The 24,444-nt window shown below is 42.6% G+C and overlaps 1 protein-coding gene across 1 annotated transcript in view; it reads right to left on the bottom strand.

Moving 5' to 3' along the window:
• Rhogap100f (Rho GTPase activating protein at 100F) overlaps nucleotides 1–24,444 on the bottom strand; it is a 65,934-nt gene that overhangs the window by 28,345 nt on the left and 13,145 nt on the right. The gene's annotated exons all lie outside the window — the stretch shown is intronic.

Genomic DNA, 24,444 nt, shown 5'->3' with positions numbered 1-24,444 from the left:
CCCTGTCGCTCTTTCTTCCCTTTCCCCAAGAACTTGCGTTCCGTTCTCAGCCCGCGCGGTCGCAGCTCCCTTCAATTGGATTTTCCCCGTTTCGCTTACTTCTTATTGCGCTCGCTGCCACTCCACTTACGGGTGTCAGTGGTCGCGCGGATTCTCTCCTCCGACCTCTCACCTCAAACGACAGCGGCAACCTTGCGTTCGCACTTTTTTTCGGCGTTACGACGGATTTTTGCGAACCCATGAGAGTGGATTTCTTTCTGATCCGTACTCGCGCTCGCGTTCACCCTTCATGCATCAAAGTGTCGTTCCGGTCGTCCGGTTTCTTCTACCACGATAATGTCCCGAGTTATTTCCGCGTGTATCTCTTCACCGCGTCCTCTTTTCCCCTTGTTTTATCGCTGCATCTTTTCTGACACGTTTCTGCACACGATATCAGTTTGCACGTCGCACATTCCCGTATTATTTCACGTGTCATCTCGCGTGTTTCCCGAGTGGTACTTTTTCCCTCCCTACCCCTCTTCCCAACGTGCGTTCGCTCTTTTTGCGCTCTACCCCTGTGTGCAGTTCCCGTATACGCTCGATATACAGAGTATTTACTTTTTCTCGAGGTTCTTCACCCCTCCATCACGTCTGTTCTCGGCTACTACTTCCCCATCGCGCTCAACTTCTTGCTCCACATATGACGGCGGTACGCAACTCCATTACAGACAGCAGCTGCGACTTGAAGCCGGCGCGACTCGGCCCCCGGAGCGATAAATAAGCCCCGGGCGAGGAACAAACGCGAGAAACGCCAGTAATGCACTTTCCAAAGTAGTCTATATCATCATCCTCTCGCGTTGACATAATGCAAGTCGTTTTCCAGCCGGAGGGTCACCTCTTTGTAGAACGTGAAGCGACATTGAGCAAGAGCAGATCGCCGGTATTGAATGTACATACAATAATATTTTTATTGAAAAACATTGTGCAGCAAGCTTACGCTGTTTCTCTCGCGAAAAACGAAATATCAAAACGAATACGGGAAGCAGTCCGGTAAAATGTAGAAAAATGATAAATACGAGAAATATCTCACAAAGATTTTTTTTTTATATAGAGCTTCCCTTGATATTAATTGTTTTATTTTATCTCATCTGCTCTTGAAAGAGCGAAAAGCCAATGTAATAACGATGTCACTTTTAGCAAAATAATTCCATGTCGAAAACATCAAAGGTCACGAGCTGAAAAATTGATCTCGTTGAAACTTCGCGAATAATGGTCAGCGATAAAATCTGCAGATAAAAATCCATCGAAAGGTACAAAAACCTCCCTGCGAAATAAACTGATTTCCACCGCCAACATAATCCGTTGATTTCCGGAAGGTCTGGTAATGGCCATTACGATAATTTGGGTTACGGCGATCTTCGAACATCCGCTTCGAAAATCACGACCTCTCGTTGAACTGAACGGCTGCTCTTCTCCCCCTCCTGGATCTCCATCCTTGTCGGACCACCCTCGCCCACCCCGTCGTTATTTCGCCGACGTGTCCAGTGACCTACGTGGATGCCCATCGCGATGATTTACGAGGTAGGGGAACGGACGGACGACCGGATTCTTCCCCACCAAGCGCGCGAGGAGTACGGCGCGGCGTGAGCGTAATGGACGGTGGTGACAATATAGCGATGGTAGTAACAGTAGTAACGCGTTGTAACGCGTGGACATCGGGGAATGTTGTAATGGCGTATGCACGGTATATTAATGCCGCGTTCCACGCACACTTTCCGCTTTCAATTTAATCCACAACGCTTTTTCTACCCTCAGTGTGCTCTCGTCCTCTTTCTCTCTCTCTCCTCTTCCCCTTATCTTTTTCTCCCTTGGTACACTCGCCTACGTTATAAAGTGAGCGGAAACTCTCTTAACGATGTGCCGGATCCTTAATGCGAGGAAAAATTGATTTCTTTATACGGCGAATTCCCTACTTATACGCGCCGTCGCATGGCCATCCGTTATTACTTAAATTTTTACGGAAAGATGTCATAAATTTCATGTAAAGAATGGCAGCGCTTTTCAAATTATACCAATATTATCTGTCACGATGTAAGGACAGTTATATTTATTGTAAAAAATTATATGATTTCGTTAATGACGATAATTTTTCAAAATTTTCATGATTATCGCAGATTATATTACACTTATTAGAATACTGTTCAAATATCACGTTCACCTTTAACATTTAGATTCCAACTACGTAACGTTATTCATATCGTATCACAGTAATCGATCTTATCTCGATAACGCAAAATTAAATCATGTCTTTCCGTTCTGTAGTTCACGCTTTCGTGATAGCACGCGAAGGACGATGAATAATGATCATCATTCATCGGCCTTGCCCTGTTACGTCGTCTCTTAATATCCCGTCAGATATTATTGTAAACGCGGCCTACCGAGCATTCCCGCAAATTTATATCTTCCCTACGCGGGGGGGGGGGAGGCGCAAGTCAACGGTAATCTGCTTCGCGGAAGGGTCGCTTGAATTTAATGTTTCCCGACCTACGCGCAACCCCAAACGTGCCCGCCAAACTCTCGTATTGTCGAGTTACTCGTTGGCAAAGTGGCAGCATGGATATTGTGCAACTTTTGACAACGGGTACTAAATTCGTGCTCCGGTTTCGTGTCTCGCGTTACCGCTACGGGATGGAAAGTTCGGACGTGAGTTTTGTACACACGCCGTACATCTAGTGCCACACTGGAGATCCTTATTTCCGATACAAATCGAAATACACGTGAAACGCATGCGGAAGATGTATCAATATATCTTCAATGCGATATATTGCGGACCCTACCGCAATGCTCAAGTACATTCCTCGATATATGTACATAGTGTACATATATAATGGAAAACATACCATATCTGACATCGTGAGTCGAAGAAATAACTCGATTAAGATCTCATTATCGAATTTGTACGCTTCATTAAATCTCTGTGTCCTTTAAATGAATTACTTTCGTTTCGCGCGTGAGAGAGCTCGGAAAAATTACACTCGCAACCAAGCAGAAAATAAAGTTTTGCTTAAGGGGTTAAGAATGAGGAACGAGGGCGAAGTCTGGCCTACAGTCCAGAAATATATCCTAATGGAATCGAATCCGTAGTGGTCGATTTGCCCGATCTCCGTTTCAATTTGGTACGAATATTTTGACCTATGAGTTTTCGTTAGTCAACCCAGATTCTCTCAGAAATAGAAAACCGCGATAAGACCGTATCTTGATGATATGAAAGGACTGGCGATTTCTGCTTTTAACCCCTCGTAATATGCATCGAATTTCACACTGCTGCAATACTTGCTATAATTTAATAACGGTGCCGTCCTACTTTCGCGAGATAAATTTGGTTTCAAGCAAAACTTTTTAATTACGAATGCAATGCTCATGCCCACGAGAATATATGAAAATTTTATGCTACTTTTAAATTTTAATGAAGATTGAACTAAATTTATGTTATCAAAAAAAAAAAAAAAAATTTGCACAGTTAGAAACTAAAATGCGTTCTTCAACCATCATTTTCAATTTGAACAGGAGGATCTGACAGTTAGATAGAATTCCAGTGAAGGGAATAGAGAGATTGGGGAAGCTAATAAATAAAATAGATACGTAACAACTCGCCATCGAGATTCGGTGCGCATTGCAGTGGTAACTTCGCGAGGAAGCTAGAAGGAAATAGCGTACATAAATCGCGTCGTCGCGGAGTACGCGTCTCCTTTCCTACCCTCCTGAAAATTCCCCGGAAGAAATCTCGCGGTTGCTCGCGGGGCGAAGGTCGGGACGAAAAGTCGTCGATACGCCACTGCTCGTAGTAGTACGCGAGCATCAGTAGTAAAGCGTAGTAGTAAGTAGTAACGACGTGTACGCAGGCGTACGCACGTTCGGTATCAGCGGTCGACTGCCGAGGGGGATGAGGAACGATTTGAGGGTGAAGGGGGAGAAAAGGGACGAGGAACGAATGCGGGAAGCGAGCGAGAAAGAGAGACGGGGGAGGAGACGGGGAGGAGGGGGTGAACGAGAGAACATCGGAATGGGAAAGAGACGACCCGCGGGATACACGGCAGAGGGAGGGAGCGACTAACGGCGAGGGAGGGTGGATGAAGGACTCCGCTATACCCCACCTGGATCCCGCGATACGATAACCGTTCAATGCGCCTGCGTTTCGCGGTCCCGAAATGAGCGGGTTTGGAAGTGAATTCGCGTGTGCGCTCGCGCGTCCCCGCCGGCTTGACCGCACACACATTGCTATCTCCGCGGCTTTACGCGCGTGTGTCCTCCTCCGGCCAGATCGATGTGAGCTGGTGTGAGTTTTATGTGTCTGCGTCTGGGAGACGCGCCCGCGAAAGGTGTATGCACCCTTCGTTCGTAACCCCGACGCGGATGATGGTCTTCGCGATCGCTGTCTTTCGCGAAATCGCGTCTCATTTTTCTTCGACGGTTGCCTCGGTACACGGACTGAATAATTTGATGGGATCAATAATTCTACGAGTCACGTTTCGTGGTAAGAATACCGCGATGCTATCGATTGTAAATCGTAATGCGCTGGTGATCGATTTCCGTCGAAAATGACGGAACATACGGAATTTCAATAAAGGAAAGATTCTTCATTACTACTTGAAAGTGATTTTTGAGCAGATTGCGCATATACGCATAATTATATTTTTAATGAATAATTAATTAACGGCGTGATAAAATTGTCCCCTACACCGATAAAAGATTTGGCATAAGTAATATTTTATGGAGATTAGTCTTTATCATTAAAATACTTGTCGTTTATAATCAACTTTCCCAATTAGCGATAAGAGAAATCCAAGATTAGTCGCAACAATTTTAGGGAAATTTATATCTCAATCCAATTAGATCTTATAGGAGAGGCATGATATTTGTTACGCGATTATTCAACTATACTGCTTCCCGTCGACATATACAACCACTAAGGGTTCCAATTATCGCCGGTGTTACAATTGTTCCCGGTTACAATTGACCCCCGCAAACGGTCCTATTGACTTATCCAGCCGTCCGGCTCGACTGCACGATAACCAAGACTTCAATCACGATTAAGTTAACCGGGGTTGCAATCGAGCTTACCACCGGCTGTAGCTTCCGTGTAGCATCGGGGGTACGTGACTTAAATGTGTCAGGTGGCGAACGTTTCAGCGGGGCGGAGTGCTCGCGTGATTCAAGGGGGCAAAAAGCGTCGGCGCCGCCATAAATTGCAACAACGTGCTCGTGGTGCGCACAGCTTGTGCGGAACCGTAACAAATGTAAATTGCAGTACGTACCGGTTTCAAAGATCGTGAAGGAGTTCCGAAAGACGCCGATAGACTCGATCGATAAAAAGTACACGATGGATCGGTGCAATGAAGGGACTTTATCTCCCCTCGCAAATATACAGGTGCATTTTGCATGCTCCGTTTATTTCTTGCCTCTAAAGTATCACGGTAAACGCATAAAAATAGCTATTGCTTATTTTATTTATATCACGTTGAATTTATCAAATTTTTACCAAGAGAAGAAATTCAAGTTTTAATTTGTTATACGACCTCGATTTTGGTGCAAGTGCAGTGACGTACTCTGCAAACGAAAGTACTAATATTTGTTTAATACATTGAATGCCGAGTAGAATGATATCAGTGGCTCCGATAAAAAATTACTTCCTAAGATTTTCAGTTATAATTGCAATATTTTTTTTATAAAGCGCATGCGGTTGTGTTCTTTACCTTCTGTGTAAATGATAGAGCGGCTCGTTTGTTCGTGCAATTGTTTGTTTTCCACAATTTAATTAAATGACCTGGTAAATCCGCGACACGAATCCAACGTACGGAAATGGACGGAAATCGACGTGACGGTTATCGCGGCTAGTCGCATTAAAACTGACGAGCGATCGACCGGTTTTTATGCATCTCGCCTTGGCGCGATGTGCGCGTTATTGCGTCGCGATGGCTTTATAGCGGCCGAAAGGGAATTTAAATGGAAATAGAAACGCGCATTGTTTTACGCGGACTCTAATAAAACAACGTGACATCGTGCGGGGTGCGGTGATATAGGTCATTAGGCGGCAAAATGAAAGTACGTTAACGTGTTTCCCGTAAACGGCATCGATGCTAGAAATCGATAAGTATGCAAATGCAGGAGTTGCGCTATTTGAGGCTAATAGTAGTTAAACCGTATATTTATCGAGTGTAAATATCGAATGGATATTATGAGAATTCTGTGCCAAATATAACTCTTCCGAAGAACATTCACATATTCTCGAGAATATCCATTATTTCTCAGAGAGAGAGAGAGAGAGAGAGAGAGAGGGTGCGCATCTGTTTTCTAATCGCATTATAAGACACCCCGTAGTGTCAAATAGAGATTTACGTCGCATTGCGAGTTGATATCTCAAATAATCAATCGTTTCAATTAAAGCGAGAATTAATGTAAGTTGTCATTTGGATTTACATAAAATCGTGGTCCCGTAAAATCGATTTCCATAATCGGACGGTTATTTTTCGGGGAGAGCCTTCAGAAGCCGCTCCGTCAAACTAATTTCCGCCGTGGTTATATTTGCCGTGTCCCATATGTGCACAGGAATCGGTGATATCGGTGTGTGCACCGTGTGTACGTGTGTGTATGTGTGTGCGTGCGCGGTGGTACGAATATTGCGCTCCAACGCAACCGCACGACATCATACATGTCGTAATATTCGACTCGTACACACGAGAGAGATACGTTTCACCGTTGCCGCACGTATGCAAGTTCCCAGAGTGAGCCTCGCACATCGTAGAGAGTCACACACCGCCCGCAACCTGCAAATATTCTCGCGCTCCTTCTTACGTTATTCTATCTGCGAGCGTGTACGGTCTCTCGCGTTCCCATGTGCAAAATGTAACGACGTGCGTAGCGATGTGCGGAGAATTTTACACGTTCGGGTGTAACGAGTGCGGCTCTCTCCCGTCACGTGCAACAGGAACTTTTTATTTATATGCGCCGTTGGAATATTAAACACGTGCTAATGCACGGTACCAGTAATAGTATGTATAGCGCCTATACGTGTATAAAAGATGGCTCAAATTCGTGCCCATGCGGTGTATAAAATGAGAGAGAGAAAGCGAGAGAAAGGTTTCTCCATCAATTTTTACATTTTTCTTAAAAAATATATTGGAAGTACTGATAATAAATCGAGAAATGTGAGCTTTGCAAACTAAAAGAGAGATTAGTTAATAAATTATAAATTGTTCTCTATTAATTTGCTTTATTGTTTATCAGCGAAAAAATGTATTTCACTTGGATTTTATTCAGTTCGACGCTTATCAAAATATATTAAAAAATGAAACATCAGGAAATATGTGGCACGAATTTTTGAATATCTTCTACGTACGTTCTCAGCGATGCTCTATATGCACGCTACAGCACTTTCTCATATGTCTGCCTGTACTTTCCGTTGGGTCGATGCACGGTGGTATAGTACTGTTTATTAATGGCAACATTACCCCCATCTTACCGCCGTAATATCTTTCTATTATTCATACGTGCATATAAATGCACGTATTTTTGTATGTTTGAGCGAAAAATGTATGAAAAAATAATCAACCACCGCGAATGAAAAAAGTAGTACGATTGACCCAGTTTCCTAAAAAATTAACCAGAAGCTTTTTATTTTATCGGATTAGCGTAACTTTCCAAAATTAGCGTATTGTTTTTATCGCAACTATATATATAATGAAATGGAATATATATGTATTACTTTTGCTTATTTTATAAAGTAATTACTGCCTAGAAAAAGTTACCACACAGAATTAACCGGTAACCACAAACATCTAAAAACAAACGTATAATTATCAGAAGCCTCATTTTAGAAAATCTACAATTTGCAAGAATTCTTCAGAGAATCCTACTTATAATTTTATATGTGCCGTGTAAATCCTACGCATATATGTTCTTATTCAGAATTTGCTTTCAAGTGCGTTTTCTGTATGTAAATTTATGGACAGAATTCCGTTGTGTGATCTCTCGTGTGTTGTAAGCCATCCAAAATGGCTTTAAAGCGCGTCCCAGTCTCTCCTTCCAGACGTCTTTCGGACTTTAGTAGACTTTTAGTTGTTCAGCTCCATTTTCCAACTACCCACACGCGCACAAATAGACATTTGACGACACACGGAAGAGTTTAGAAATGGAGAGGGAGAAAGTTGTTAGATAATGCTAATTGCGCGATGCCATTAGGGATGCTATTAATGAACGGAGCTGTACGCGAGTTATATGCTCCAGCACGAAGCCGGTGGATGGCGGCGCAGCGCGGCGGTACTTATGCGGGCGCGCGCGGAGAGTGGACGACGTTCTCAGGATCGACGACGACTCCAAGGAGAGAGAGCAGGGGCGGCGGGACGGCACCTGGCCGCACGAACTTTTGTAATTAGCAAAGTAAATTGCCGGTAACCTCCCGATCCCGCGCGCGTGCGATACGACTCTCGCGATACGATGTTTCATAATTTAATAACGCGCCCGGTCGAGTTTGCGAATCGTCGCCCGTCTCGGCGACACAACTTTTAACCAAATGCGTCGGGGCCATAATTGAGGAGGAAAAAAAACTTGCTCTTTACTGTTCTCTCCCTAGCTCTCTTTCTCGATATAACGAGATTCTTTTCTCCGCGATACGCGATACACGATTATTTGCGCGACGAATCGCCGTCGCAAACGAGAATCTTCGTCTTAGGATTCTCGAGAAACGGAAAACCACGACTCATCGATTCCGCTGTTTACCCCCCCCCCCCCCGATTGCCGTATTCTTGAGAACGTCGTTAGCCATAAATATCCTCCGGGAACATCGTTTTCCATTGAAGAGCTTCTCCTTCATTTCCTTTTTATTTTTTTCTCCTCCTATATTCATGCGCGAAATAAAATTTACGAAGTAAGCGGACGCGCTTCTATATATACAGACGCATCTGTGCTATAAATAGAAATCTGCAAGTCTAGAGTACCTTATAGGATAAATTTCGAGAGGCTTGAAATTAACGTTAAAAAAAACTAATTTGCCATCTTGTATTCCAATAAAACTGCGGAGTGAAATATACCCTAAATCTTACGTAACCGTGCCTGCGTTCCGTTTCATGAATTTCTAATCCGGCCGTGAAATATGAACGAAGGACCGCGAGGAAACTCTCTCCCTCACCTTTCGCGTGGGTTAAACCATATAGTTTCCCAGTTAGCCGCAGCATGGATCCTAAATCCGTCTAACGATGTCGCTTGTTTGGATTTTACCGCGTACAGTTTATGAAGTATGTATAGGGGGATCGATCGATCGCATCGGCGCGTTCATGTACAGCGTTCGTCTTTTCACAATCTCGGAACCCACACAAATACCGGCATACTGATAAAAGAGATAGATAGATAGAGAACGAGAGAGAGAGAGAGAGAGAGAGACTCGAAAAAAAAGAGAGAGAAAAAGCTTTGAATGAGCTTTGCGCAAACCGAGAGGTACGAGAGGAGTCCGGGGGAAAACGGCGAAATCGAGTCGGTCACTCGGAAGACATCGCCCGTAGAAATCGAATAACGCTCTCTCTTCGGGGCTTTATCCGTGGAAGCGAAGAGAGAAACGCGCGGCTTATATTGGGCACGCCCGGGCCACTCGAAGCGCAAAGTACACGTATAATCGTATTGAAAGGCAAATATGCGAGTATCCATCCTATCCTAGTCCGACGCTCGTTACAGATCGCTTTATTCTATAATACTTCGAGAGGCGCGGCCAGAGACACGGCCGAAGAATTGAAATTCAAAGGGCGCCGGCGAAAGCTTTCCGTTATAAAGGGATCCAATAAAAGGGAAATATTCAAATTTGAGTAGTACGTCTTTTCTCATATTTATAGAACAGCCGAAGAACGTTGAACGGAGATTCTTCCGTGCTCTTCTGGTGTCGAGAAACCAGCGCAATAAACTGTAGTTTCAGAAATGCTCTAGACTCAAATACTAACTCCAAATTTGATAACATTATTCGAAAAGACTGAAAAAATTGGATCTTTCACTTGCGATCCCTCATTTGACAGAAAATATCGCTCACTTCGGTGAACAAAAAAAATACGATATATTAAATTCGATCAATTTTACGTACCAATGATTTTACGACGTTCTTTAAGAACGACAGATTGCTCCTATTTGTAAATGAAACTGTCGGGGGCCGACAAAAATATACGTACACGGCATATCGGCCTTCTATACGGATCGATTTATTCTACTTCGAGCGGCAAAGAGATTTATTTGATGGGCTAGACGCCATATAGAAGCGCGCGTCGATCAAAGCAATGTTTCCATTGTAAAGGCAGGTAATTTAAATAAAAAGTGAAAATATTAAAATTCATAAAACACGCATATTTTTATCCAGGATGCGCTCTCTCCCGTCCATGCGCATCCCGCATGACGATCGAGAGAGTATCAACGTGTGTAACGTAATTCATAGAGTGTCGAGTTTATTTTGCGCGATGAGAGAGCATGCCGCATTTGAATACCATAAATTTACAAATCTAATTTTTGGAAATGAAAATTGAGCATTTGTATTTCAAATCGTTCTGATAAGGTCAATAGCTTTTTAAAGGGTAATATATTAGTGATTTAAAAGTTTTATTTTAAACCTTGCGTTCTAAAAGAAACTAGAGTGCAATGAAAATGTTTTATCTCAATAATGTGCCAATTTGCATGTGTGCATGCGATTTGAAAATACTCTCGTATAGTCGAATAATTATTTGGATACGTTAACTACATTAAACTGTTTGGATAATGCTCGTACGATTGTGTCGTGCGTAATGAGTAATTATTATTCAATCGACTAATGCAATCACACATTTAAAAATTATTGTTTAAACAGCCATTTTATTTGAAATAAACGACGATACTAAATTAATCGTAAGTATACTATTTCGCAGCCTCCGCAGCCATGATGTTCGCGTATCGCGTATTTTTCGAATCAGTCCATTCGGGCCGCGAAGAACAAATATTCCGAGATGCAATATGGAGAGAAGCGAAATGTCGATCAAGATTGTGCAATCGGAGCAACGGAAATTCAAGACGCGGATACTCTTCTCCTTTGCGTTTTATAAATTATGCATTCGGTATCGACGTTCCTTGTCGATCAACTTCTTTTCTCTGCGCTACCTCGGTATAACCCGTAGTATACCTTGTGATCGAAGAACCGGCGTATACGGTAGACGCATTTTCCGCCGAAAAGCAAATTTTCGAGAAGCGTTTAGAATTCTACGAAGCTTGTATCGTTTACTGTATCGAACTGCGTAAAGAACTTTTAAACTAATCCACATTAGAAAATCCAAATTTTTCGATCAATTTTATCGAGTTTATTCTGCGTTGCTAGTAAGTGTATGTACATGAATTCACGACATTACGGTACACGGCAGCCTGGAAGAAAGAAACATAAAAACAAATTTGATGTGTCCGCGATTCGGGTCCCAGTAAATGACGTATCTGATCTTTTCCGAACGATATCACCCCCGCGATTGCGAGGTCTCGCAATAACAAATGGGAAAGCCTGGCGCTGACAGGTAGGAAAATACAGGTCAGGCGCGAGTATCCTTGTAAAATCATGGTGGCATAATAACGATTTCGCGCGGCGACTACACTCCACGCGAGGCAACGCCGCGCACCCTCCCGTCGCGTCGTTTCCATCAACCACTTTCTCGCATCTGTCTCCCTTAAAAAGATTGTCCTCTCGATCTCCCTATGTAAATAATGCAAAACATTACGAGCAGCGTCGACACCGGTATACTGAAATATGCGACGAGGTATATTTCGCTTCCGAGCTCCATGAATTCTCCACCAGGGTTTGAAAATATGCATTATTAATATATATAGTATATTTTTACAGAACAAAAGTTATTGCGTGTTATCGCTTCTGTGAAATACGTATTAATAACGTATTTCGTATAAATATACGTATTTCAATATTTAAATCGGGATATTATATTAATACGTTTATTATTATTTGTTGCGTGCAACGTGTGCGTGCAAACACGTATTTTTGATGCACACAGCCATGTATTTTGTTGATCCACATCCTATTCGAAATTCTCTGTCGCGGATTATAAATCGTACAAAGCGGGATTCACTGCGAAATCTCGTAGCGCACACGTCAGCGTTTGGTGAATAATCCATATTGCAGAAATTCGATCTTTCTGCAACGTAATCTCAGAATGCCGGCAACATGAGACTTTCAGAATCAAGAACTCTCGAAATTTTTGTTTGTTGAATTGCTAGACGCATTCGAATTTTTAATTAAATGGCCGGAAACTCGCGAATCTCCATTTCTTCAAGTGTTAAAGTTTCTGTATCTCGGACTATACGTCTTCAAATGTTCCATTCAGTTCTCGTTGATCTTTGTACATTTTCCCTACGCGTTTATCTTACCCTTACATAACGTAGCCGAATCATAACTAATGTAAAGTGAACTCTCGAAATGCCTTGGCTAAAGGTTATAGACTGTTGCCGGAGGATCGATTGACGGTTCCCAAAGTCGATAGCCCGGCTACACGTACACTTGACATTCGCGCGACTGTCTGTGTTAAATGTCAAACATGTCCGGAACTTCCGGCCAATCTGTACGTCGTAATTGTTATCGTTATATCGTACGTCCCGTTTTGGAAGCGGTCTCATCAGGGATCATAATTAGCGCGGCCGTGGCAGCGCAATCTGGTAAATTGGGCAAAATAAATCGGTGAATTAACACAAGTTGATAATATTTTTGTTCATGCGGTTATGAGTTAGCATAACGCAATAAGTAAATCGTGATAATCAGGCTAACGGCCACGCAATGCAGCGGCAAATTAACAACAATTTCCCGCTTCGATGATGATTATTTCTGCATTCATGCATACGTAATTCACGCACACGCGATAGAAACCGCGCAATTTTTTGGCAACAATAAAATTTGACATATAATTTAGCCTCTCGTGTCTCAAACGGTACTCGAAATCGTCCCAATTATGCGACGTAAATCGAGCGAGTTTTACATCAACTCGATCAATCATCATCAATCATCGTAATTAGTTATAATTAGCTTGTATAAAGCAGCATAATTATAATCCATAATTAATACGTATACTGATTATAATATTGTACGTTATTCGAGATGAATAAACGATACGTCTCGTTTATGATGTATCATCGCGGCGATACGACGCAGCGGCGACGACATTAATGAAATAACTGGAGAGCGTAATTTATTTAAATATATATATATATATATATATATATATATATATATGCCGTAATCGAATAGCACGTATAGGCACGCTATGAAAATGACCAACATGAAAGAGGGGATAGAGAGAGAGAGCCTGTAAAAGTCGCGACGGCAATTATCGAATAATGTAATAAATTAAACCGCCTGCACAAAATTCCTGCGAAACGCCGTGCGTCCAATGATTTACGAGCAATTCTATGGAGAATTCAGGGGCACACGCGAGGTTCGTTCTTCTCATATTATCAATTGACCCGATTGCTATCACCAATATTCCCGATGGAGTCCTTCGCGGTATAGCTACTAGATTGAATTATATAGCTAACGATTTTATCCAAATCACATCGCGCATTATCGCATGAATCTGATTCATAGAGGCGCGCAATAACGCAATAAGCGATAATTAATTTGCTCGTACGCTTCTCGATTTGATTTACATTCTTATATGAAGTTCTCCCAGTCTGTTAGTTTCACAGATCCAAATTTACCAAAAATAGAAGGATAGAAAGAAATCGATCTACGAATTTCCGATGATATCAAAAAATGATATGGAAGTCTTCGAGGAAATCGTGGCGTCCAGCTGTCTCCCTCGATAACCGAGACTGATGCTTTTCGATGACTATAAATCGATGTTACCGGAGACATATAAGTCGCAACATGTTGTCGAAATAAGGATCGATCATTCGTCGCGAACGGGCAATTCCTTCGGTTTTCTCACCGATGGATTCTTTCGTACATTCTCGCGGAAGAGCTACGAAGGTGCGAGTCACGGAAGGGAAAACTAAAGCAGAGGTAGAGACTAGAAGCATCGTAACGATCCAGCTGCTCCAGTTCCGGCGTGCCAGGGGCAGTGCGCGGGGGAAAATTGTGGGGCCGTCTCTCTGAAAATCAAAGGGACGCACTCCCTTCCGTCCGACGTTACTTCGTCTCGCGCCTACCCCCCCCCTTCCATTTTTTTCCGCCTGTCAGGATGATGTCCACGTTTTAATCCACGGATGTCATTCTCGTCGAGAGAAGAGGTATTTCGGTCGGGACGAGCGAGCGGAGGAACAGAATTTTCCGCCAGCCGATCCTCGCGCCGCTATTATTTTTTATCCCGAAATCACGCTCGTTGAGAGATATCAATTAAATACGATACGTTCTAGAATCCTCGATTCTCTATTGCGAGAGAGCAGATTTTCGGGCGTATCCTCGATTGACTTTTCGCCAAGAATAACTTCCCTAACCGTTTGTTTAAGCGCGCCATCGAAATTAACGGGCTGAATCCGGTTGAGAGTAACGAGAACATAAGGGTATACATTTGTATCGCAGGATGGGCATCGCGAAACAAGCTGCGGGTCCTTCGCGTTAAGAAGAGATAAAAAACAGATAATGGCGGTAAAAAGGAAAGAAATAAATCGGGGAAGGCGGATCCGGCGATGTGCATTTTTCCCACCTCGGTTACCCTCAAAGAGAGAGCCGCGTTTACGGTACCTTTAACGGTATCCTCTCTGTACATATATATGTACCCGTGGGGTACATAATCGCGCGCGCCTCTCTATCTCACCGTCCGCTTTCTCGAGTATCTCTTTCCCTCCCTGCCTCCCCCTATCTGTCTCCCCTGTTCTTCACCCGTTTGTCATCCCCTTCACTTTTATTCCCAGCGCTCCTCTCTTCGTTCGAACCCCGACAGGCAGGGCGACAATTAGTCCTCAATTATGAAACCTCCCTCGGCGCGGTAACGCGTGACCCGGAAAGAAAGGGTGGCCTAAGGGAGAGACAGAGAGAGAGAGCCGCTTAAGGATGTGTCGCACGCGCGTGTGCAACCGATCGAATGCATGCACTTTTCGATGTGGTGCGGCTAATGGAGGGTCGTCGACGTTAGGTGCCTATCGTCCCAAGCGTATCGAGCGGCCGATTCTTCTTCGACTTTCTTCATCGGTGAATAGTTAATGATGAATCGATTGTTCCCTCCAACTTCGAATTGAACCAAGTATCCTTTGAATAAAGAAAAGTTCGAAGGACCTACATAATTCTTTCAATTCTCCGTAATCATTTTTCCCTCCGCGTTCTTGTTTTTTTTTACGAATATATTTCCTTACTTCGCCTTATTTGCCGTTCAACCCAATTGAGATTTCAGAACGATACGGCACCTACCTGACGCCCTCGCGAAACAATCTGTTACATCGACGACTGGCGTGATTCCAATTCTGAATTATTACGCGCAAATTTGACATGCACGGGAGCGCGGCCTCGTCGGGGGTCCGTCGCGGCGGGGTTACCTGTATTACACCTGCGTTCAGGCACGCGTGTAATGTCGAGCAAGAATGCGAACAAGCGAGCACGATCGTGCTTGCGCGGTTACGTCGCATTGTTGCGGCAGGAAACTTTAATCCGACCGCCGCGCAGCTGCGACGCGTTGCATCGCTTCGGCCGGAGAGGCCCTAGAATGTATCTCGGATAATATAATGGCATACAGGCAGTGAGAGGCGCACAAAGACGAGAAAGGGAGAGAGCGAGAGAGAGAATGGCAAACTGGGGCAGAGAGAGAGAGAGAGAGAGAGAGAGAGAGAGAGAGAGAGGATATTCGATGACTCACTTAAAGAGATGCACTACCTTGGAAGCTCGGAAATCAAGACGTGAAATTCTGGAAAAAGCATGTAAATTGAAGAATTCACTGTTCTCACGAACGAAGATCCCCCATTTTACGCGTTTCAAAGTAGGTGAAATTAAAGAGAGTGCCAAGAGACGAGACGCCGCGAGCGGGGACGATGAAAAAGAGATAATAACGGTGGCGTTGTAAGGCGGGATTAATAGGCCACTCATTTGGCGAGTTACATCGTCGCCTCGTGCGGAACCTCGTGGAGTATCACTTGCCACGCGATTAATCGCGCAAGTGCGCGAACATAACTCACTCGGGGATGATTCTATCCATATACGTATATATACACACAGCTAGATATTTGCGGCTAATTCCGTTGCACGCGTTATAAATAATTCTGATAATTGCACGCTTAATCGCGGAATGCTGACGCGGGGGTGATTGCCGGTTAATATCGTATTAACACGTCGGGCGGCCCCGACGGTCATAATCGTCACGCCATTTCGTATCTTGGTCGAAATCGCGTTAACGTCACGGCGCGTATAATAAAGGACTGTAATTAGCATGAAAAAAAGAAAAAAAATTTGATAACGGTCATACAATTACAGCGTACAAGGAGAAAACCGTGAATGTTAAATTAACAATATTTTTACGCATTCTATCAATTTACGTTAAGAGAAAGAGCAAATATTTATTCGCACGCTGGCCGACTCTGACGAGTACAATATTTGTAAAACGCAGTCAAATATCACGGCGCGGGTATCGAGTATTTAATATCGACGATTACAACTCGCTCGTTATTTTCATGATATTTCCAGGCAATTCCGGCGTAAACGCCGTGCATGGGATTGATCGAGAGACCAAAGGCAGATGGCGAGGGATAATTAAATATTGATTTTGCATTAGAGCGTGCTAAGATAGAACGACCATTCATTAACGTGTTGTAACGAGTGCCGTCGCTCATTGGTCGATCCATTAAAATCAAAGACCGGCTAGGGCCTCCTGGCCATATTACGCGACCGTTCCCTCTGTTCGCCCTTTTCTTCATCTCCCTTTGAGGTCGCCCGATTGTTCCACCTAGACGGTGATCTGTCGCGATCACGTCGCCGGCAACAAACTTTCCTCCGGAATAAGAAAGGACCAGACACTCCGCTCTCATTAAGTCTTTGTGACTCTAATTGATTTGACAGAATTATTACACGTATATCTCGACGACACGATCTGAAATGGTTAAAAGTTTAAAAAAAATACATTTCGCGTTTGCGCTTCCTGCTCGATCGTTATTATTTCAATCTGCGACGGAACCGCAATAAACACTTATTTATCCCTTGTTCGTTTATTCGTACAAAAATATAAAAATGCAATATTACTTTATAAGATGGGTTAGAAGTCCGTGAAAGAATTAGCGATTAACATATAACATGAAAGATATTGCGATCGGGATATTCGAGACATATATTTTTTTTATACATTCTATTTATACATTCTGCTTATACATTCTATAACTCAATCCGAAGATTTTTTTCTTGTTAATAAGTATAGCCAAGAGAAACATTTATATTCCGTTAATATTTTTAGAGACTTGAACTGAGAGAAATCGAGTGTTTTGCCCTTTACAACTACTTTCTGTTTAAGTTGTTGATCTTTCTATTTATGTAACTGCTGGGTATAGAATTATAGATTCATAAAGTGTCGTGTATATATAACAGGTATATTCTTTTTCTTTATTATTGCTTTGTACTATTTCTAGATCACTTAGGAGTGATGTAGACTGATTATTTCCAATTAGAATCCTCCCTGTAGATGATTACAAGAATCGAGTTATCGAATTTACCTAGATGAAAGAGTTTGAGTGCATTAACCGTTTACTCGCGCCGTAACGACTGCTATTGTAACTGGTTTCGGCGAAAGAAGTCTGCGCGCTTTTACACCGTCCTTCCGAGAACTTGTGCAAAGTCGTTGATTTTGTAGGGCACTGCACTTTGTTCTCGGAAGGGTATTTCAATATTTACGCGCTCACGGAGCGCGCGTAGTCGCGAGATAGATAGCCTTACGGATAAACGAACAAGGGATAAGTGAATAGATAAGTGTTTATTGCGGCTCTGCCGCAGATTGAAATAATAATGATCGAGCAGTAAAAGCGCGAACGTGAAATGCGTGCGGTTAGTAATAATAGTCAAAGGAAGGAAGAGTTCGCGAATCACGCGATCAAATATTCAAGGACTTTAAATTGGACGTAATCTGTGCGAATCGGCCGGAAAGAGGGATTCCTCGCGATTATATTCGCATTCGCTGGATGTAATACAGGCACATTGCGCTCCGCTTTTCACGTCTCCCGCCGATGTTTCTGCAGAAATCCGGAGAATTCTAGGCGTAACAAATATTCTCGAGACGAAGGAGGAGTAAAGAAATTACATCTCCGGGTTGAATATTTATCCGTGTAGAATTTCAACAGATTTTTTGCCGTTATTATTACATCGCGATTGTTTATCTGTAAAATTTAATCAATTTTCTTTGAGAATAGACGCAAGACAGTCACCTGCTTTTTTAAAGCTAATTTCTACGACTAATTTATACATACAAAACACACACGAATACTCACAACCGAAATTGCATAAAAATGAAAAACCTTCTATAATTTAATTGAGGTTCAAATTTAAATATGTTGTGCCATTTTTAAGTTGTTTTTTCGAACAAATTATTTAATATTAATGAAATGAATACGCGACTGTGCGTGTGCGTGTACATGTGCGCGTGTGTGTGTTTTAATTCTCTAATTTTAAAGATTTCTAAAGAAACCGAATAATTGACGTTTGTTATTCATCGAATTGTTAAATTATGCAAAACCACTGAAGTGACACGTATAGCTATCACAAAAATATGTAATATATAATTTATAGATTGCTTACAATTGCATTTTCCATCTTCTCTAATCATCAATAATCTATGAACGTTAATATATGTACACATGTAGTGTACATATGTGTATATACATATACACAGACACACACGATCAAGCTATAAAGTTACATCGATTTTTTTCAGTTTCTTTTTTATTAACGAGCTGTGCATTAACGAAGAGGACCGTGAGATTAAAGTTTGAATGATCATTCGCTGCTCCGCGCGAAAGTTTTATCCACGGACGGGAATCCGCGCGCCGGATTCATGCGTAATTAAACTTCGCGTAAGCTCGCGTACATTGACGCGAACGTATGTACAATCGCGAATGCGTTCTCTCTCTCTCTTTCTCTCTTCCCCCCCCCCCGGCCTCCCCCATTCCTCTTCTCCCTCTCTTATCGAGCATTCGATTTACGTCAGCCCGAATTCGGGTCACGCTGAATGATTTATTCGATCCAGTAGGTCGCACCTATATTTGCAAAATGCCGTTTGTACTACGAGCGCACTTCGAAAGCGTATTTCCAAACGAAACGTCCGAGAATTTCGGAATTTTACGCCGGGCGAAACCGTCGCTCTCGCGCGCTTACGCGATCGATAGCCGGCTAATCCCGGATCGACGAAACGTTTTCGTTTTCCATCCGCGAAGCGGAGCTCTCCACGACCGGTATTCAACGGATTATTAACGCTCGAAAGTTAACGACGTGTACGTGTACGAGAAGTTAAACTAATAATTAATCGGTGTATAATTAACGAGATAGAGTCTCTTTCCGCCGGCAGAGCTGCAACAAGGGAAGTCTTATGAACTTTTGAGAGAGTAAAAAGACAACATTAAGCTTCATTAAATAATATGTCGCGGCGCGCAATTTATCATCGAGAGGATACTTTCGCAATTATTTATGGATATCAAAGTCACGACCCCCACTTGCCTTCCACTCGCAATCGGGACACTTTTCTCCCGAAAAGTGGTAACGTTCGCAGCGTTGCGGAACAACAACGGCGCGATTTTGACGCGGAATAATCGTTTCCGCGGAAGTCGAGGAGGGGAAGAGAAAGGGCGAGATACAATTACAATTCAAATTAGCCTCTTGTAACAACGAATCATGCCGCTTCTGTGACACCCGTTATGCATGAGCGGCTCGCCGCGTCGTCCTTGCCGAAACATCCGGTTTGCGTGCACGTAGAGAGGACTCGATTGCACGTAATGCACTCCCCTTCTCCCTCTATCTTTCTCTCTTTCTCTCTTACTCTCCGTAGGGGGGGAACGATTTTCGCAGAAGCATGCAAAATATCCGGCCGGCTGTGCCGACACGCGTGATACGCGGAAGGAGCGTAAAGCCGAGTTCCGGAAACTTATACAACCGCCCCCTCCGCCTCTATCTCGCTTATGGTAATATCGAATCGGAAGTTACTTTTTACGACGCGCCGGACCCTTTCCTTGGCACGCCGTCAAGCAGGATGCACACACAAAGGGAATCGTAGCCGATATCCGTCGGTTTCAGGCAAGATCTATTTTATCGTGCTTCATTTAGCGCGCGGCGCCAAATTTCGTCAGGACCGCGAACAAAGTCGGCTAACAGCGGAAACGAGTTGTACAAGGGAGAAGTCGGGTAAAAGTGGATGGCGCGACAAAACAGAAGATACTACAGTTACTTACTTGGAAAGTAAATAATACTGGGAAAGATCCATGAACTGTTTTCCTCGGAAAAACATGCCTTGCACGGAGGAAGACTGAAAATGCTATTTTACTAAGTTGCTTTAACTTTTAATTAATAACGTAGAAAAACTCAATGTAATTGATGAATAAAGTTCTCCTAGATCTTTTATTCACTTTTCAGATCTTTCTTGAATGATTTTTAGGCAAAATCTATATTTATATTTTTATATCTCTGATAATTCAATTATATATATATTTTTAATAAATTTCAGTTATAACCCTATTTCCTCCAACGTTTTTTTCGCCCCTTTAATTCTCCAACCATGCACTTTCAAGTCAGACGTGTTTTTAAAAATGTTAACAGCTTTGAAAAATTCTCCAAAAATTATTATAATATCTTTGTACCTTCGACTAAAAATCAATGTAAATAACATTTGGAAATCATTTATTTAAATATTTTTTTACAACAACTATATGTTGACAAACACACGTTACGACTCGTTTTATTTAAAAAATCATAACTCACGAACAAACAAATTGTTTGTCACGATCATTTGTTTTCCGCAACAAACGAGTGTTAGAAACTCGTGGGACACGAAAGGGCGGGTTGGAGGAAATAGGGATAAGGTACATTAATATCTGAAGGCTCTTTAATCATTTATATCTCAGAGAGGTCGTTGGTATTTCGAATGTTTATTAAAAAATTTGAAAAACTCAGCAAAGAATCGATTCTGAGAATTATTAAACGTGAAGAAAAGTTTGTGAAGAAAATGAAACGCATAACGTTTCTTCACGCTGGATTTGGCAGTCGCGTAATCGCAAGTCGAAAGTGCACATCTAGCTTCCGATTTGATTCGTTGTCTTTATGCGCCGGACGAGTCGAGCGTTCGAGTATCGGACACCAATATAATCGGGACGCGGTGGCCGGGACGGAATTCGTGTTGACGAATGAGAACTTTTTCGATTTCCGAGGATTTCCCACGTCATGAGGATTGAGGCTGCTATATATACGCGGGCGACCGTGCCTCGAGCCGGCGCATTCTACTTTCTAAACGACGTCGTTTATTATTTTAATGATGTCATTAGTGGAATTTAAGTTAAAGTTGTCAACTTGCCCCCTCGTCCGGTCGGCACGGTGTAAGTCTCGCCAAGCCGTGTCGGCGCGCTGGTTGACACATCGCCGGTGTAATTTTATCTGGGCATTTCTCGTGAAAAATATAAGTTCATTATGCAACGCTACTTTTGTTTGTTTGTTTTTTAAATTGATATTTTTTGCGTTATTCAAGAATGTATTAGCGACGATGGAAGAGCGGAACGTACGAGGGAAATTGCGGCATTTGTTTTCAGCGAGAGAAAGAGTTTCGCTACTTACGTGATCGTCTTTTTCTTTAATAACGATTCGCAACAACTGCGAATTATTAAATCGATTTCTTCCACCCGATGAGAGCGGCGATAAGAGTGATTTAGGAGGGCGAAACAGAATCGGTGATAATAAACGACCGCTGATTACGCAACGTCTCGAAGATAACGGTAATTACACGGTCGGCTGGATTTAACCGTTTCGCAGCTAAATTAGCCGTGATACTTGTTAGTAAAAATTCACACAAACGGGTATCTTTTGTTTAGTAAACATAATGAAATTTGTAGAAATGATATTGTGGAAAAAAATCGATATTTTCACGTGAAATTATAATGTAATAGAAATGATAAGGAAAAAAAGGAAGAGGAACGTGATAGAATTCATAAATTTAACAAAAAACTCACAAACTTAACAAAATAAAGTTTTTATTTATTTATATACATAAATAAATAGCGTATTCTTTGTCAATTTATTATATTATATTATAATTTGTTTTAAACTTATATATGTGTTCTATTTGCTTTTTTTAAAATAAACTATTGCTCTACCTATTTATAAAATAAAGGTATAACATATTACAATGAAACAGATTAGAACATATAATAGAAAACGCAATACACAAAAAAATTAAGAGAATATAAAACATTTATTTTATAAGTAAGAATAACGATAGCTAGACAGTCGAGAACACAGACGCATCATCGATAATTTGTTAAAAATCACCGTAGCAGTCAGGAAAAAAAGACGTCTTTTTTTCACTGCGTCCTCGGGGTATTTAACAAAAGAGCGTAGCAACGGCGACGCAAAGGGCAGCGTGCGACGCCCGGCGTCGCCGTTTCTTTCGCGACGTGTCTCGACCATCCTCCTCTCTCGCATCCCTTGAACTTGCACGATGCAAAGTTCACTTTCAAAAGACACGCTAGTGATCCCTCGCCGGCTTCCACGGCTAAGGCAAGGCGTCAGTGGAAACTGGAAAGCGACGGGGGCGTATGCCAAGGGCCGTGATATTTCACGATAATCCGAGCTCGGGTATCCCCGAGTGTACACCCTCGTGCCTTCTACTCGCGTATTTAAACGAGCACCACCTTGTGACAGATAGAAGTGTAGAATTCTGGAAAATTCGTCTTAGTAGTCCGATTATTATTTTTCTTTTTTAGAATAAACTTCAGGGAAATGCTTGTCTTTTCTTTTGAGAAATTGAAAAATTGTTTCAGAGAAAATAACATCGTGTCAAGGAGCAACGTTTCATATTTTATCATTTTTCTTTCGGCCTTATTTTTATATAATATTATATTAATTTTCACAAAATTTTACTGAATAGATTACGAAGTAAAAAAGAGATTATATCTCATCCTTACTCATACAGCGAATTTCTGGTGGATCGTTATATTGAACAATAAGAACGAGGGATGAGGCGATAAACAAAACGAGGATCTCTTATATAGGATCGAGTGCCTTTCGAAGCGAAGGTAAAATTGAATTTTATGAGGCAACTTATTGAACGACGACCGTACTCGAATATACATACGTACGCCAAACACAATACATCATATAGAGAATATCGCATTGAGAGCTCGCAATGTAATAAGTCCTTCTGATCGACCGGTTCGATGAAAAATATCGCGTTGATGAAGGACTTAAAATATCAAGTGTCATGGGAAAAGTCTTTCTATCTTTTTATTCGTGCAGACTTATTATTAAGACCTGCATAGTTTGCCATAGATGGCTTTTATTTTTTGCGACACCCCTCGTCACATTAAGCGCGTTAAAATATAGGTACGTCCCACATTAGCCATATACTAAACTTGAAAAATAAATTTTTTAGGAAGCAAAAAATTAAAAAATTTGTTATAAAATGAAAATTGATATGTAAAGGGAGGAACTTATCGCGAGAAAGGGTTTACCTGTACCAGGATTTTCCTAAATAGTTAAAAAAGAGTAATCGTCGCAGAACTATTGTGAAATATTATTCTATAGAAATGAGGAGAAAGGTAAAGGCTATCAACGCCAATGGTAAAGGGCACGAGAACAAATTATGCAGATTATGTCAGCTTCTTCGATGCAAATTTAGAGTCAATCTCTCCTCGACGAGACGCTCGGCGATGCATTTTGACGTGCCAATCCCTTTCTCTCCCCCCCCTGACCCCCTCCTCCCCCTACGAAACGACTATAATCCGCACGCGCGTACGTGTTTTAATTGCGTTCGGCAATCACGTCGCATGTACGTGTATATAAATAAATTCCCCTCCTCCTCTCCCGTCCCCCGGCCTCTCCGCTATTTTCGCCGACTTTCCGGCCGCGCTAACCGAAAACGCGGTCGACCGTGCCCCTAACCCTCCTTTCCCCCCCAACAGAACGGGGAGCGCGGGGCCCGGATAGAAAATGTATGCGCGTTTATTTCGTCCGGGCTCCGGGCGCCGATAGAATGCAAAATAATGGCAACCTGCCGGATATTTGCGGGCGCAACTGTGACAAATATATCAGATAAAGCCCCCCCTCCCCCTCCACCCCGCACCGCCGTCGCCTTCACCCCCGTCCAACGTCCTGCGCGCCGGTCCGTCCCATCCCGTCCCAGCGCCGTGCCGCGTTCCGTATCTCTCTATATTGATTTACCGCGAACTGATACTCCGCCGGTATCATATTTTTGATCCCCGCGAGCGCGTACCCCGCGATGATATCAATTCGAGGATGCCGGCACGCCGCCGCGCCAGCCATCGACG

The sequence above is a fragment of the Temnothorax longispinosus genome, chromosome 4 (genome assembly GCF_030848805.1).
Source record: "Temnothorax longispinosus isolate EJ_2023e chromosome 4, Tlon_JGU_v1, whole genome shotgun sequence".
In the NCBI taxonomy this organism is placed as follows: domain Eukaryota; kingdom Metazoa; phylum Arthropoda; class Insecta; order Hymenoptera; family Formicidae; genus Temnothorax; species Temnothorax longispinosus.
The sequence above is the reverse complement of the archived record's forward strand: the minus strand, read 5'-3'. Positions and strand labels throughout refer to the sequence as shown.